Here is a 17,125-nt window from a genome sequence, read left to right as displayed (position 1 = left end):
TCTTAGTTAAGGTTTGTTTTATTTGTAACTATTCTCTCCTAAAATCTTCTCACTCTTAACCCTTATTCTAACATCTTCCTCTGCTTATTTCCTATTGACTTTAATGTATTTCTATACTAAATTCTGTGTGTTTGGTCAGTTATCCTTTGTTTGATTCAAATAAGATTGAAATTCATTAGATGACTACTACCTCCAATACATATTCATATAATCTTCTGAAGCCATGCCTTTCTGTTTTCCAGCCACCATTTCCTACCCCTTCATACCTGAAAACTATTCCATACCTAGAATCACCCTAGGCCCTGAAAGATGCACTTTTACACTTTTTTTCCCCTCTGGATCCAGGCCTTCACCTCACTTCCCAGGCATTGATATCATGCTACCACCTTGTACTACCCCTCTCCATCTTCTGGATCCCCTGTTTTTATTGTTTTCCATCATTGGAATGGAAGACTTTTGAAGGTAAATGCTGTCTTGCTCATTTGTATTTGTATCCTTAACACAGTACAAACCACATAACTAGTGCTTAATAAATGTTTTATGAATCATCTATCTTAACTTTCTAATAAGCCCCAGTTTTGAGAAATACTAAGTTCCTCCTCTTACCTACCATATTCCTTTTGCTTTACTCTTAAAATAAATGAAACAACATTAAGTCACATCCAGGATCTAAGTCTGTCTTCTGTTCCTCTTTGTCCTTTGAAGGTATGGCTTCTATTTTTTAATCATCATTTAGCCCCTTCAGATTGTCCAAATGCATTTACCTTTCTAATGTCTTTTGTCATCTATATTTACCTTACCAAAATTTACCTGATTTGATATTCTCAACAAGAATATAAAAACACCTAATTTATTTATTTATTTTTGGAATTTAATAAATATTTGATTGATTTATGTATACAGGATCATGCCCAACATATTATAAATTCCTTGGTCTCTTTTGAACCTATTTAATTATATAAATATTTTATTTGTTTTTCAATTATATACAATGGTAGTTTTTAACCAATCTTTTTTTTAACTAGGTTTTTTCTCCCTCCCTCCCTTTCTTCCTCCTCTCCCCCCCCAAAAGAAGGCACTCTGATATAGTCTTTATATTCTTTTCATGATGCACATAGATCAAAATTGAATAACACCTCTAATTTAGAAAATGTTTATATTCCCCCTACAGAATATATTCAACTATTCAGAAAAGTTGTTAATAACTACATATCTTTTTTTTGCCCATTGTTATTATGTTTCAGGATTTCCTTTTTTTTTTTAAGGTAGCTGCTTTATAGTTTGTATGACCCTGACTCATCAATATATAATCTCTTTCTCCTGGATTTTGGCTGCAAAATTTATGGATGTGTTCAATTTAAATTTTCAGTAAGTGACCAGTAGATTCTATTTCCATTAATAGTTCTGTACAGTTAGGTTTATTTTTATTTTTAATGATTCCTTAAAATGTGGCATCCAGAATTTTGTTTTATTGTTGTTTTGTGAGTTCAGTAATTTTTAAATTATGTCTTTGTCCTGTTTTATAGAGCAATCATTTATAATAAGATACCTTATATTTTTCTGAATTTTTTAGTCTTTTGATTTTATTCTAACATTTCATGTTGACTCATTGAATAATTGTTCTTTTTGCTCCATTATATATTTCAGGGTTTTAACTATATCTTATTATATCTCTTCATTTTTTTGATCTGCTTTTGAGATTTCAATAATTATTCCATTTTCTTTAAAAACTCATAATTATTGGAGTTTTTCCATTCTCTGAGATTTTATTTTTTTGAATCTTTTAATCCACAATATTTTTCTACTATTTTGAGTTTTCTTCTCATAATTCAAGTCTTTAATCTCAGTATGTTTAGTGTAACTTTATGTTCATATTTGACTCTAATCCTTGTTTTGTTCATATATAAGATGACTATTCTGATACTGTCTCATGCTGTAGTTCTGTTGTAGAATACCACTGTACAATCAATTGGGTATTGCCCCTACTCCGCTCTAGATTCCACTGCTCCAGTCTGGTTCTGATTGGCGTGAGTCCTAGACTCCAATATGTTTCTTTAGAAGGAAGTTCTGGGGGCCAAACCTTCCTCCTTCACATTACTAACTTGGGATTCAGGAACTTAAACACAACTCACACAATCTACCACTTTGTTCATCACCTAAGGTGGCCCCCCAACTATCAATTACATTGATCTTGGTCTTATTGCCTTGTATAATCACCAATGGGAAAATTCTCAGTTTCAGGCTTAGTCAGCTAGATACCTTAGACCCATGAACAAATTTTTTGAATCCATGTCCCCAAATCCCATTCATGCTAGCTTGGCTCTACCTTGCAAAAGGCCTACAGCTTTATACATCATCTCCTGGCACATCCTTGATCTAAGATCATATTAGTTCCAGATCTCTTGGTGTAATGTTTTATGGGATTGAACAGTTTAGTAGTATTAGTAGCGATTCTTTTTGTTGCATCTTTCCTTCACATAGCACATGTTCTTGTTTAGGTATTTCTCAGTTAAGTTGGACTTTTCATTTCATCATCTCTGCCGAAAGTTTAAATCATTTGGTGTCTTCTGACTTTTTGCAGTATTAAATGAAGTTGTCTACTTGTTTTCCTTGTCCAGTCCTATCTAAAACATAAATCTACAGGGCTGAAGTTAATAACTCATTGAAATCAGCAACAAATTATGAAATCATATGGTATTTCTTTAATTAATTCAGGTAGGTAAGTTATTTAAGGTATACAAAGTTCAATGTGTTGAAGTTCCTAAGAAGTGCAAGCTAAATATTTCTCCTTGAAGACAATGACATCATGATAAAATTTGATATGAGGAGTAGCTGCACAATTGTGACTAAGGACTGTCGTCCAGAAGGAAGTGGAGGCAAGAATCACAAGACAAGTGCTCAACTTAGTCCTCTGTGCTCTTTCTCTCCCTTATACTCTAGGAAAACATTTTATAAATTGTAGAGCACTTTTGACCTAACCAAGAGTTTTAATGCAGCCTAAACTAATTTGCCTTTTTTTTTAGGATTCCCAGAAAATTCTGCTTCTATATCCTTTTTGCCCAGAGGAAATTTACTCAAAACTAAAACTTGCAGTTCTTTCCTCCCCTTTCCATCTGAGAGTATGACAACCTTCCCTTCTCTCATCAGGTTATGAGAAGGATTGTCAGGATTTATCAGAGCTAAGTTTCTTGGATAAATTTATCTCTTTGAGTTAATTTCCTCATTTAGAATTAATATTGATTAGAGTATTTCCCTATGCCTAAAGTTCCCCCACAAATAATCTGTAGATTTTTAATACTAAATAATAATCATTTTAACAAACAATGTGTTTGTGTTTAAGAGAGAGACAGAGAGAGAAATTAAAAAAGATTTTCAAGATATTTCAATACAAAAATATCAACTATATGGGCAGCTATAATTTGACAGAACCATCAAGAATGTATGAGTAATTCTTGGCAGTAACCTGTAAATGTTATCTTAAAGAAGAAACTTTATTTCTTACTGTTGTTATATCCAGGTAGAGAAGAGGCTTAAACTTGGAGACAGAAAGGCTCCTTTTCTTGCCTTAATTCTTTTTAGTGGTATGAGCTTGGGCAATACACTTAATATACAAGAATATTAATTTCCTCATTTGTAAAATTTGGATTAAGGAAACTATCATAAGAAATCATTTGGTAAATTTTAAAGCACTCTTAATAACAGCTAATAATAACTATAATAGCTAGCATATATAGCACTTTAATTTACAAAACATTTTACAAGTATTTTCTCATTTTGTCCTCACAACACTGAGGCAAATGCATTATTATTCCCATTTTATAAAAAAAGGAAATCTGAGGCAAAAAAAGGTTGTGATTTCCCAAGGTTACACAGTAAGTGTGTGAGAATAGATTTGAACTCAGGTCTTCCCAAAGCCACTGTTTCAACTAGTTGAGTTCCTTTATCATTGTGGCCTTCTTCCTCTTGATATACTGTAATTAGTCAATGTCCTTCCTAAAATAGAAATAATTTAATACTCTGGTTTTTAGCTAATGAGGGCTGAACCCAGTATCACCTTCTTCATTCTGGACACCACACTATATTAACACAAGATATTGTTTTAATAAATACTCTGTGAGGTATTTATTTTGATTGCCACATTAAATTATTCACTCTGCTCTCCTTGAAATCCACTAAATCCTCATTTCTTTTACACATAAACAACTGTCTATTCCTTCCTCACCTATTTTGTGCCCATTGTAGTTGATTTATTAAACCCAGTAAATCTGTGGGTTAAATTTATCTACATTAATTTTCATCTTGCTAGATTTGGCCCAGAGTTCTAACCTCTTAAGGACCTTGCAGAAGTTCCTTGTAATTTATGAGGAGCAAACCTCTGAATATATTCTAAAGGTCATTCCCAAAGTGCTGGAGTAGCCTTAGCAGGGTTTTCTTATTTAGGTATTGTAGTGAAAAGGGATCTGGTTTTCAAGTAACTCCTCATTTGAAATCCTGTTTCTCCTACTTCCTGCCTTTGTGACTTCGAGCAAGGTATCCCCTTATTCAGTTTCAGTTTCCTGTCTATAAAATCCCATTAGTCTAATGATCTTTAAGTCCTATGATCCTAAGCAAAATAGTATCATTCAAGTGCTTTGGGACTTTGTCACATATTTCCCAACTCATATAGAATTACATATGTGGACAACAAAATCATAAATCTTACAGGTGAGAAGGACCTCAAAAGGCTGTCTTGCATGGTACTTAGCTTCAGGAAGGCAAAGTATTACTCCCCTTTTATAACTTAGGCAATTGAGGCTTAGAGAAATTTCAGCCTGCCTATCGTTACAGAGCTAGTAAATAAAGAAAGGGTACAAGAATCTACATCTCCTGCCCTCTAATGCATGTTTCTTTACATTATTGAGCAATAAATATAAACCTATCATATGCCAAGCAGTATAATAGATTCTAAACATAAAAGACAGAATAGGAATAAAACTCTACTCTCAAGTATTTTACCTTATATCTACAAACCTTACTTCTATACCATTGCCCCTTTTCCTTGCCTAAATTCCCCATACTTCACTGCCATTCAAAACCACTTTGTAGCCTTTGTCCCACTGATAACATTGCTACTAAAGGGGTAGATAGGTGGTAGTTATGTTCATCATACATTTTTAAATGCACAATTACTATTCATAACAATGAATAATAACACCTCTCCCCTGGTATTATCTTTCTCAGTTTTATATGTCACCACTTCTTTCCCACTTAGGCCTCCAGCTTTTGTGGAGCTTTTTGTTTGTTTTGTTTTTTTGATTTAGCTATGACAACCCATTTGCTATTATGTTATTTGTCGTTTTCAAATGTTTCCAACTTTTGGACAGTATCCTTCAGCATGCACGCCACTTTGAACTACAAAGTATTACTCATCTTCTAAGGTCAGTGTTTAACTCTTGTTCTGGCTGAAGAAGCTAGAAAACATTCACTTCCAAGTGTTGCATCATCTGCTAAATTACTTGAAAGTTGTTTGTTAGCTTTTTTTAAGAGCAAATTTCACTACTAATGTCTGACCTCAGATTTGCTCTTGACTTAGCCTTTGTAGGAGAATAGAAATAGGAGTCAAATGGCATGATTTCTTCACCCTATTTACTCAAATCAGGATGCTTGTCAATTATATTTTCTTGAATATATTTAAAGAAAAAAAGATTTGACTCTGCAAGGGTTAAAGACTCCACTCAGAGGGAAACACAGTTTTGTTTTCACCCCAGTGTAACTTTGGAAACCATGATGGGTTGTTGGCAACAAAACCAATTCTATGAACTGGGCAGGATAATGGAAACAAGTCTCTTGAAGGAGCCAGCCTGCCTCTAAAACAAGTTTATGTACTTGAAAGTCACTCTGAGCACTAATCTGCTTTTTAAAGAAAATGTATAAATAGATTCTTGGAATTTTAATTAAATTTAAACCTTTACTTCTGGCATGTACCATGCTGAGACTTGATTTGGACTTCCCAATTTAACCTGGACCTATTTATTCTGAAGGCCATAAGTTTTTTTAGATAGAGATGATATTGTTTCTACTTCCTCACAAATTTCTTACCATATTTTACCTAGAGGGAGGACTCAAAGATGTCTAATGGTTCCAACTTCAGAGAGAATAGACAAAAAGTTAGTAATGGATTTTGAAGAAAATAAGAACTTTTTTCATGGGCTTTGAATATATTACAATGAATGAAGCAATGAAGGGAACTTACATCCTGCAAGACCCTACTAATTCAAAGTAGTCCTTCTAGTTGAAAAGTAAAGAACAATTTCTATTTTAAATGTGAAACACATATTCATGATGCCTCCTCAAAAAGATGTCAGTGGGACAATGGAGAGGGTAGGAAATGACTACAAATATACATTTCACAATAATCTCTTATAATTAAAAGACTTTCAATTCATTATTTTGTGCCATTCTTTTTGTGTCTGAGATCAAAGAGCCTGCAAATTCTCAAAAGGACAAACAGTTCACCAAAACTTCATGCTTAAAGCTTAGGTCCCTGTTGCTGAGCTTAAGGCAGAACTGAACAGATCTTGGAGACCTATGGTGGCTGCCGCAGAGACCTGGAATAGAAATGGGGCTTCAAGTGTTGGAAATTCAAATCAGAGGCAAAGGGAGAGTGGACTTGAATGCAACTGGCAGCTGAGATCACCAGTGAGACTGGACATGGAACCAATCTCAACCTCCAGCACTTCACCCAGTTGCTTGCCCAATTGATCTCGGTGACTTCCAAATTTATGATCCTTCCCTTATTCTTTCTCCCATCTACCTAATAGTAGGAAGGACAGGGGAGACAATTAAGTAATGCCATTTCTTCCTAGTTTTGTTCAGTCGTACTTCCATTTCTACCCTGCTTTTTATTGGTAAATCTATTCCCATGAAAGCTTTCAGTTTTCTAATCAACTACTTCTGCATCTCCTATCTCTTTTCCTCCTCCTCTTCATCTTTTCAATCCTCCATCTCCTTTCAAATCTGCTCCTCTTCTTTCCTTTTCTCCTCTCATTCTTCCAAATATCTTCCTCCACTTCTTCCAGGGAGGGGAGGAGGGGCTCTGGTGAGTAATGTCTACATGCTATCTCTTACTGGTATTGTATTGTATTGTATTGTATTGTTTTATATTGTATTGTATTAAGAATTTTCTAGTCTTCAATTTTACCTGGTAATAGAAAGGAAAAATCATATTTCTCCATCTAACCCCTGTATTACCATGTTTCCACCTCCTTTAAAACCCATTTCAATGATTCCACAATGTGCTCAGAGGGGCTACTCCTAGGATTAAAAGATCAGTTTACAACTCCACTAGTATCACTTCTCCCTGCTTCTTTAGGGTGACATTATGCTATAATGAAACACTTGTAACAAGTGAAGATCTTGGACTCCCTTTCACCAGGAGGGTTGTCATTAGAACAAATTCAGTCAAGCAAAGAGAAGTATCTGCTAAGAACTCACTTCTTGTCAGGCATCCTAGGATCACAAATACAAAGAATAAAATAATCCTTACCCACCTGACCTACATTTGAACACCTTCCTTGTAAAAGCAAACCTAGTAGAGAGACTTTTTTCTCAGAGAAAATTGCCAGAAGCTCAAGCCAAATTAGCTTAAATGTGTATATTTTATAGACCATTTCTCAATCATTAAAATGAAAAGACATGTTGAAGACCTAAGGTCATCTCCCCAAAGACTTCCCTTTCTTGCTTCCCTTTGTACTCCCACATCAGTCTTCAGCAACCATACTATGTGTAACTGTGGGCAAGACACTTTACCCTGTTTACCTCATTTTCCTCCTCTTCAAAAAGGGGATAATAAGATCCTAAAAGTAGAGGTTATGTTAGGTTTTAGTGATCATCTAGTCAATCTCTCCTCTGCCTCTCCCCTTCCCCTATCCCATTTCAGAGACAAACTGAGGCCATATATAGTAAAGTGACTTTTCTATATTCACTCAGGTCGGGGCAGTTAGATGTGCAGTGGATAAAGTCAAGAGGACCTGAGATCAAATCTAGTCTCAGATACTTGATAACTTGACTAGCTTGGGCAAGTCACTTGACCCCATTGCCTCACACACAAAAAAGTGTAACTCAATACATTCAGTCATGTCAGTTGACAGAACTGGCACAACAAACCTAAGTTATCTGTAGCAGAACACACACTGGATTTCAAATACCTGTCCCTAGCTGGATCTTAGTCAATTCACTTATAACTACAGACTTCAATTTCCTCATCCATAAAAATTAGGGGTGAGGGGGAGTTGCACTAGAAAACTTCCAAGATCTTGTCCAGCTCTATATCTATGGTCTTCTCTATCTTACAGAGTTGTGAATTTCATATAAGAAAATAAAAGTTAAGTTTTATAAATTATAATAAAACTTTATTTACTATGGGAGAATCATCACAGACAATTTGGATTGAATTTACTGTGGAATTAACTATATTCTCCCATGTTAACTCACTGAGAGGGAACATGGCTGCCCATTAAATCCTTTTGTGGCTTATTTACAGGTGAGCCATGATTTGTTTTAATACTAAATTGAAGAATTCTAGTAAAGCAGTCCCCTAGGGAGAAATGGAAGCTCATGAGAATGACTTATTAGACTGATTATTGGAAAGCAAGTGGGGATAGCCAGCTGATCCAGTGAAAGGCATCCATTATTCAGTATCAACCCACCCCACCTTATTTTTCTCAGCTCTGCCAATAACTGGAAGCAGGGATGTATTGGAACTAACTTGTATCTACTCTCTAGAGCCCAGTTGTTAGATATTAACAGTTTGAAAATTAGCAAATGCTGCAAATCAAGGCTTGAATTGTCATGTTACTGGTTATTTAGATTTGAGAAAATGATGAAGAAAATACTAACAATACAGATTAATTTAGAAATGTGTTCTGCCATGCAGATTTTTACAACATCTCTAACTGGAAACCAGGAAAGACCTTGGTTGGAATCCAACTGTAAAAATTTTATTGAATAGAATAATAATAATGAAAATAATAATAATAGTAATGCCTTATATAGAAATTTAAAATTTACAAAGCAAATTGCATATATTATTTGATTCTCACAACAGTTTTGAGAGTAAGTTAGCCCATGAAGGCTCGTCCTAGAGGGCTGTAAGGAAAAGTTAACATAAAAGTACAGGTACATAATCCTGAATTAGTATCCTGCTTCTCTGGAGCAGATGACTTCTTCAGGGAGGAAATGGAATCCAAATTCCACAATACCCTCCATCTAAGTGCATAGCCTAATATCACATCTGGCTACTGAATTTGCTTAAACCAATCAAGAGAGAAAGTACAAATCTAGGACTCATGACCCATTACAGCTACCAGGCTTGAAAAATACAGACAAGTTCCTTGCTAATTTAAAGCCCAGAAAGGAAATCCTGGGAAGTCAAGCTTTCTTCTCTGAACTTTGCCACTACACTTCATCACCTTTTCCCTCTGTTCCTGTGTCCTTTTCTCATTGGTGAGTTCCTTCTAGGACCTTCTTTATGAAGAAGGGCCCAGATCAATCATCTTTCCATCTTTAGACTTGTCCCAAAGTACCTTTCCCATGAGAATGTAAGTTCCCCAAGGGCAAGAACTATCTATATTTTTCTTTTATTTTTATTTCCAGTCCTTAGCACAGTTTCTGGCCCACAGAAGTACTTAATAAATTATGCTTAAGGGATTGAATAGGATAATGTTTTTCTCTAGGGAACCAGGGGCAAGGTCAAAGTTTCTATCTGTACATAATTTCATATGAAGAAGGTGAAGAGATGTAAGAGTTTAGAAACTCTTTTTAGGTTGGGGCTCCCAAATCCCAATTGAAAAGTAGATTCTAGAAGAACTGAAATTCCTGATATCCGACTAGATTATCATCTTTAAATCTAGATATCAACATCCAGAAATGCTCTGAATTTTTGTGGTTAATTTTAAGGCTGCAATTTTATTGAAACTGTGGTCTGAATTAATTTCTTTGCTGATTCCTTTGGATTTTCTAATTAAATCATCACTGCATAAATAGGGATCATTTTATCTTGTCTTTGCCTATCTGTATGTCTTTAATTTTTTTTCTTTTTATTGCTATTGCAAGCATTTCTCAAACCATGTCAATTAACAGCAGGGAAAGGAGACCTCCTTGCTTTATTTCTGTATTTATTGAAAAAGCTTCTAATGTGTTCCCATTGTATATGCTACTAGAATTTAGTTTTAAAATAGATTTTTTTCCCTCTTATTAAGAAAAGATCCCTTCTATACTAATACTTTGTAGGGTTTTAACATATAGCATATTATATATAAGATTATATATGTATATACATATATATAAAAAGATACCTGTACTTTGTAGAATTTTAACATATATATATATATACATTGTTTTGTCAAAATTTCTTCTGAAATCATGTAGTTTGGAATGTCTTTGTTTTTAATATAATCATGTTAATTATTTTCCTGAATAATATTGAATATTTGAATAATATTGGAGTCCCTACTATAAATCCAACTTGATCATAGCAAATTATTCTTAGCTAAAATTGCTGTAGTATTTTTGTCAGGATCTTAATTAAGAATTTTTAAATATCATTCTCCAATGTAAATAATTTGTAACTCTCCTTTTTGCTTTATCCTTCTCTGGTTTAGATGCTAGGACTATATTTGTCTCATAAAGGAGTGTCATCAAGTTTTTCTGCATTTTTGTGAATAATTTGTAGGAGTATTAATTATTCTTTCAAAGTCTGATAAAAATTTCCCACAAATCTATCTAGACCAGAAGTTGGACCTTTTAGGTTCTAAATATATGATGCTATGATCCAGTTCACTACATATGCTTCTATTTAAGAAATGAGAAAAACTGAAGTTAAGAGATATGGCCAAAATCCCATATCCCTAGTATGGATCAGTGTCAGGGTACAAGGGAAAGAGGACTTGGAATCAGAAGACCTGAGTTCAGAACCTACCTGGCTATTTATTACCTGAACGACTTTGGTAAATGATTGAATAGCAGTTCTGGGTCTAAGTTCCATATCTCTAAAATTAAGAGATTAGATTAGATGATTCCTAAAATCTCTTCCAGTTCTAAATCTATGATTCTATAAACCCAAGTCTTCTGACTCTTAGTCCAGTACTCAGTCCACTAGAGGTAGACCTTTGTAAACATATAAACCTTTCTCTTTATTGTTTCTTTTCATACCTTACAATTTTTTAGTAATAAAACATTTTTTTTTAAAAAAAAGCATATGTTTTGGGGGCAGCTAAGTGGCACAGTGGCTAGAGCACTGGCCCTGAAGTCAGGAGTACCTGAGTTCAAATCTGGCTTCAAACACTTAAAAATTGCCTGTGTGACCTTGGGCAAGTCACTTAACCCCATTGCCTTGCCCCCAAAAAAGTAAATTTTGTGAGCTTATTACAAGAATCTAGGCAAGAGAGAATCAATTATGCATATTCTACTGCAGCTGAATTTGGTTCACAGAAATCCAGGCTAGGAGAGGAAGTGACATCAAGAAATCAGAAGGGAAAATCCCTAGACTTTGTTTCCAGAATATCAGTTTTGGGATAGGTTATAGATCATCTAGTATAACCCCCTTATATTGAAGATGTTCTCCCACAGAAAGCAAGTGATTTACTTAAAGTCACAAAGTAGTCAATAAGATTTGAATCCAGGTTCCTTAATTACTAATCCAGTATTTTGTTCACTCTACTACATTGCCTCATAGCTTACTGCTATACAAATGAAAGAATAATAATCATGTGATGAAAAGAGTAGTGCATTTAGTCAGGGAACCTGGGTTCAAAAACCATATCTATTATTTACTACCTTTGTGAACTTGGGCAAAGTCACTTAATTTCTCATTCCTCTTCTGTAAAATGAGGAGGTTGGCCAAGGTGACCTCTGAGATTCTATCCATCTTTAAACCTATGATCCTTCTGGACTTAGGTAGCATCTTATTAGTGTCACCCTCCCCCCTCAAGTTCAGCAAAGATTCTTAGATATAGTAGATACTAAACAATCTATTCTGGAAATGGAATCAGAGAATTCCAGAGCAAAGAATGACCTTAGGATTCATCTAATGGGAACCTCTAAAGAAAGGAGGAAATGGAGACCAAAAAGTTTGAATGATTTCCCTGAGATGATAGAGTTTGCTATGGTAGAACCAGAACTGGCACCTAGAACTGGAACCCAGGACTTGGCCCCTAATGTAATGGACTTTTTACTTTATACAATTCTGCCTTCTCTGACTTGGCTGTAGTTTAATTTGAGTTCTTCCCTGGCAGTGTGGGGAAGGATGATTTTAGATAAATTAACACTCCTCCCTTCTCCCCTTCTCTCCCCCTCTTTTTAACCAGAGCTATGATTTATTTGGTTTGGGGGAACTCCCAATGAGAACATAAGTTCAAATCAGCACCTAATCTGTGACTTATAACCTTAGAGAGTTGTCTGAGGCAAGGAGAGATTAATGACTTGCCCAAGGTCTACTTGACTATGAGAAATGGAATTTTAACTTAGCTTTACCTGACTATATAGCTTGTTAGTTAACTACTATACCATGCTGTTGGAGATATAAGCTTTTCATCTTAATCTACAAGTACTTTTCCTCTCTTTCTTTCATCCTCATTCTCACCCTGTGTCAGGGACTTGCCCTCCCTAAGAGTAGCATTATCATGAAAATTTGGCAGACCAGGTATTTACTTCCATTTGCAGGAACACTCCCAAGACTTTGCCATGTCCTAGTGTTGCTTTTGTGCTTGGAGCTAAGTAAGATCAGGTAGCCCACACCCAAGTATGGGGCAGAGATCATAGAGACATAGATCACAGAGATCTTAGAGGAATCGAGAGAAAAAAGCACAGCTCAGAGGCAGCTAGGTGGCGCAGTAGATAGAGCACCTACCCTGGAGTCAGGAGCGCCTGAGTTCAAATGTGATCTCAGACACTTAATAATTGCCTAGCTGTGTGACCTTGGGCAAATCACTTAACCCCATTGCCTTTAAAAACAATAAAACAAAGAAAAAAAAACACAGATCCATGAAATAATAAGCCATATGGAGAAAGGAATAAATGAGATGGAGCAAGCCATTACTCTGCTCTGTGCTCTACAATCCAAGATGCTGCCCTGGCTTATTCTTCCTCCAGACCCCAGTCTGTCAAATATGGCAGCCATTAGCATTGCCAACCATTGGCTTCTTCATGCAAGTCTATTCAAAGTCAAAAGCTTGGGCACAGGAACCTAAAGAACCATGGTCACAACCATGGGCTGCAAAAGCTCAGTTACAGTGGTCTTTAATCCAGCTATTGGATTGATCAATTTTAATTGATGCAACTTTCTTTTGGTCAAAAATCATAAAAGTGGAAGAAAAATAAAGGACCTTAGGGCAAACAATAAGTCCAAAAAAATTCCTTCAGAAATTATAGTCACTTTTAAACAATTTAGAGGCTTCCTTTAAACACAGAATTTAAAAAAAAAACCATGTAGTTCTTCAGAGCAACAACTTGAAGGAAATTAAAATGTTGCACATTTTAACATGACTGTAATTTGGGTTTTGGGGTTTTTTTTTGGTTTTGTTGGGGGTTTTTTGGGGTTTTTTTTTTTTGTAAATAGGCCAGAACACATTGTTTTCTTTTCAGGGGGTGAAAGGGGAGAATAACTTCACCCAAGGAGGGGGTTACAATTGAGAGGAAGTTTCAAAATTTCCATATTGTACATCTGGGCTATTAACCTCTCCCAGAGATCAGATAAAGATTGCCAAACCAAAAAGCATTCTTGGCTCTTGGAAGCATTTCATTTCTTAAATAAGAGTCTCCTTATGCATGTTCAGTCAGGAGCAAGGACTTCTTCATAGCCCTTATCTATTGATTAACTTTAGTGTCTATTCTGTTGGAAATTAGTTTTGCATTCTCTCCCAAATGGATGCTTTATGCTGCTCCAAGCCCAAGGGAAAAATGGAAAGAAGAAATGGAGCTTCTGACAAGTTTTTCCTGAAATAACTAGTTGCATTACCCTTTACAAAGGATGTTTTTGAAACAGGCTGAAGGGGCTGGACATGGCATTGCAATTCTCCTCTTAAGGTGGGAGTCAACAGGCCAATCCCTCAGTTGGAGTACAGCATCAGAGACAGTTTCCAGAGATGCTTTGGGAGCCACTCCTGAGGATTTGGGTTGGACTCCTAATTGCTCCCCTGCCTCTCAGACACTTGCCTAAGTGTCACTGGCAGCAGAAGGATTTTCTCAGGATAAACCCCTAGGAACCAGAGCCCCAAATAGCAGAGAAGATTAGATTAGAGCTAAAATTTCTCCTGGGGCTCTTTATTATTGCTGCCCATGGAAGTCCTCAGAAAGACTGGGATTCAACTCACAGTTTGGCACTTTTGTCTAACTAGGGAGGGCTTCTTGGAAAGGCCAGAGTTAAACCTGTGCCAGCAGTGCTGGGAACTGACAGATTTAGAGCCCTGCTAGCAGCTGTATAATATGACCTCAGTGGGACCCACAGCCAAGAACTGGAGGCATTGTAAGCATCGACGCACTGCCTCATGCCTCAATGGGGAAACTCAGTTTCTGATGTGATGAATTTGCCAGGCCAATGACATGTCAAGTCTCATCAAACACTGCAGAGGATACAGAGTGAGGAATGGGATTTTTCTATGTCTAACAACTTGCTCAGCAAGACCTAGTGATACCCTGGTCCCAAGCAGATAGATGAACAGACCAGCCTGAAGCTTGAATGTTTGGTCCGTTGGTTTTTAAGGGGTAGGGGACGGTGGCAGTTATAATGGCAACTTGGGACAAGGCAAACAATTACACTTTGGCAGCTCCACTTTTGATCATAACTGATCTCACCCCTTTTTCCCCTATTCAAAATGACTGATGGTACCACTTTCATCAGCCCTCACCTGCCAAACCAAATAAATCAGCTTAGTTTTATATCCCACTTACTAGACCATAAAAATGATAAAAGTTAAGTGGTTATGTGGGAGATAGACTTTTTTTTAAATCTGCTGTGCTCACTCTTTAATAGTATCCTTTCAGCATAGAAACCCAGAACTTTTTTTCTTTGCAGTACCCTCTGGAGAACCCTCTTGTGAAATGTGTTATCTTCTTTGGTCTAATCTGGTATCATTTACCTCTGTCCATGACTAGCAATCCATAGGGGATCCCTTGATCAGTGTTAGCTTTCTTCTCAACTCAGCCATACATCAAAAATCCCTGAAGTAATACAAGAGAAGAATGAAGAAAAATAAATGTTATATCATTCAAAAAATATAGTTTGTTTAATTTAAATTGTGTTTAATCATAAGTATATATATATATATATATATATATATATATATATATATATATATATATTTCAGACAGCCCCTACAAGTGGGCAATGGGGATTGGATAAGGAAAGCATGGGTGAGATAGCATGTGAAGCATTACTCAATACTTCTAATGAACCCAAGCTGATCCCTAGCACAAAGATCCATCTTTCTCCCACAACTATTATCCCTATGCTGTAGACTATACTGTAAGTCCAAAACTCTTGAAATGCCTCATCCTCAAAGAATCAAAGTTGCAGGAGAATGAAAGGGCAATTAAAGGGTGCAATGAGGATGAAGGTATTGTCTCCAGTAAGTCTCCACTTAACTAAGTTCCAGAAGTGGTATGAGGCAGAGGTGTCTAACATGCCACCCACTGACAACACACAGCTCCTCACACTCCCAAACACAACCCAAACCAGACAAAAATATAATTGAGAAATATTTAACAAAGTAAATAAAATTATTATGAAGCATAGATAATATAAGCATGGTTTTCTCAAGTCAACTTGTAGCCTGCAGGGACTCAGTATAGTTTAACGGCCCTCCTTTTTCATTTGAATTTGACACCACTCGTGTAAGATAAATCAGTGAGGAAAGACGTGAATCAGAAAAGGGGGTAAGCCAATAAAGTAATTGGTCAGGGTAAGAGTTAAGAGATGCACAGCACACATAGTTCATTGGTACCCAAGAAACATGCAGAGGTGCAGATCTTCGGTGGAGCCTCTTATGGAGAGGAATGGCACAAGATGAGAAGGCAAGTATGGATCAGTGGCAATCTATAACAGAATACCCACATTGATGAACTCACACATCTGTTGAAGTTTTAAAGTATACAGCTAAAAATCAGATGAAGCCTGAACAAGGAAAAAAACCATGAGCAAGCTGGTTTTCCCTCTAGTTATATCCATCCCCAAAAGTTAAATCTTAGTGAGCTTAAGTTATACTTTATGTATATGCTTCAATTGGAGGTAAAAGCCTATAAAACTACTTACTTTATGTGAAATGCAAGATTTGTTTAATCAAAATACAATTTAATTTATTAGGGGTCACTGAGGGCAGAACCCATTCACTAAACAAGTTGCATAAACAAGATAAATCATTACATTGCTAATTCAGGTCAGAAATATATTGCTTTTGTCAAAACGTCCAATGTGAGCTTTAAAATGTAAAGATCAAAACAGAACAAAGAGGGGGCTTCTGTGTATAAAATTTAAAAAATTGGTGAGAACCCACTACATCTTAGCCCATTAAAATCCATTTGAGCCTGGCATATGGTAAGTGCCTCAAAATACTTTTCATTAATTCATTCACACACACACACACACACACACACACACACACACACACAAAATTCCCAAATTCTCAAAGTATAAGATAAAATATTAGATTTTATAAAGGAATCATCTAGTTCAATTGCCTTATTTACAGAAGAGGAAGTTAAAGTCCTAAAAAAGAGGAAATGACTTGGTCAAAAATCAAAGAGCTTATTATTGAGGAAGCTGGGTAGCACAGTAGATAGAGGACTGGACCTAGAGGACCCCAGGAAGACCTGAGTTCAAATCCAGTCTTTGATACTAGCCTGGGGAAGTCATTTAACTTCTGTGTTAACTTTATTCAACTATAAAATTGGAATCATAATAGTGCCTAGCTTACAAGGTTATTATGAGGATTAAATGAAATAATATTTGTTAAGTGTACAACACAGCATCTAACATATAGCAGGTATTTAATTAAATGCTTATTCCCTTCCACTATTATTGAACTTGAGGCTAAGTCAAATGGAACCTAGAAATTATAAGGAAACTTCTAAACTTTCATCATCCAGAGCCAAC

The sequence above is a fragment of the Macrotis lagotis genome, chromosome 5 (assembly GCF_037893015.1).
Source record: "Macrotis lagotis isolate mMagLag1 chromosome 5, bilby.v1.9.chrom.fasta, whole genome shotgun sequence".
NCBI lineage: Eukaryota > Metazoa > Chordata > Mammalia > Peramelemorphia > Peramelidae > Macrotis > Macrotis lagotis.
The sequence above is the reverse complement of the archived record's forward strand: the minus strand, read 5'-3'. Positions refer to the sequence as shown.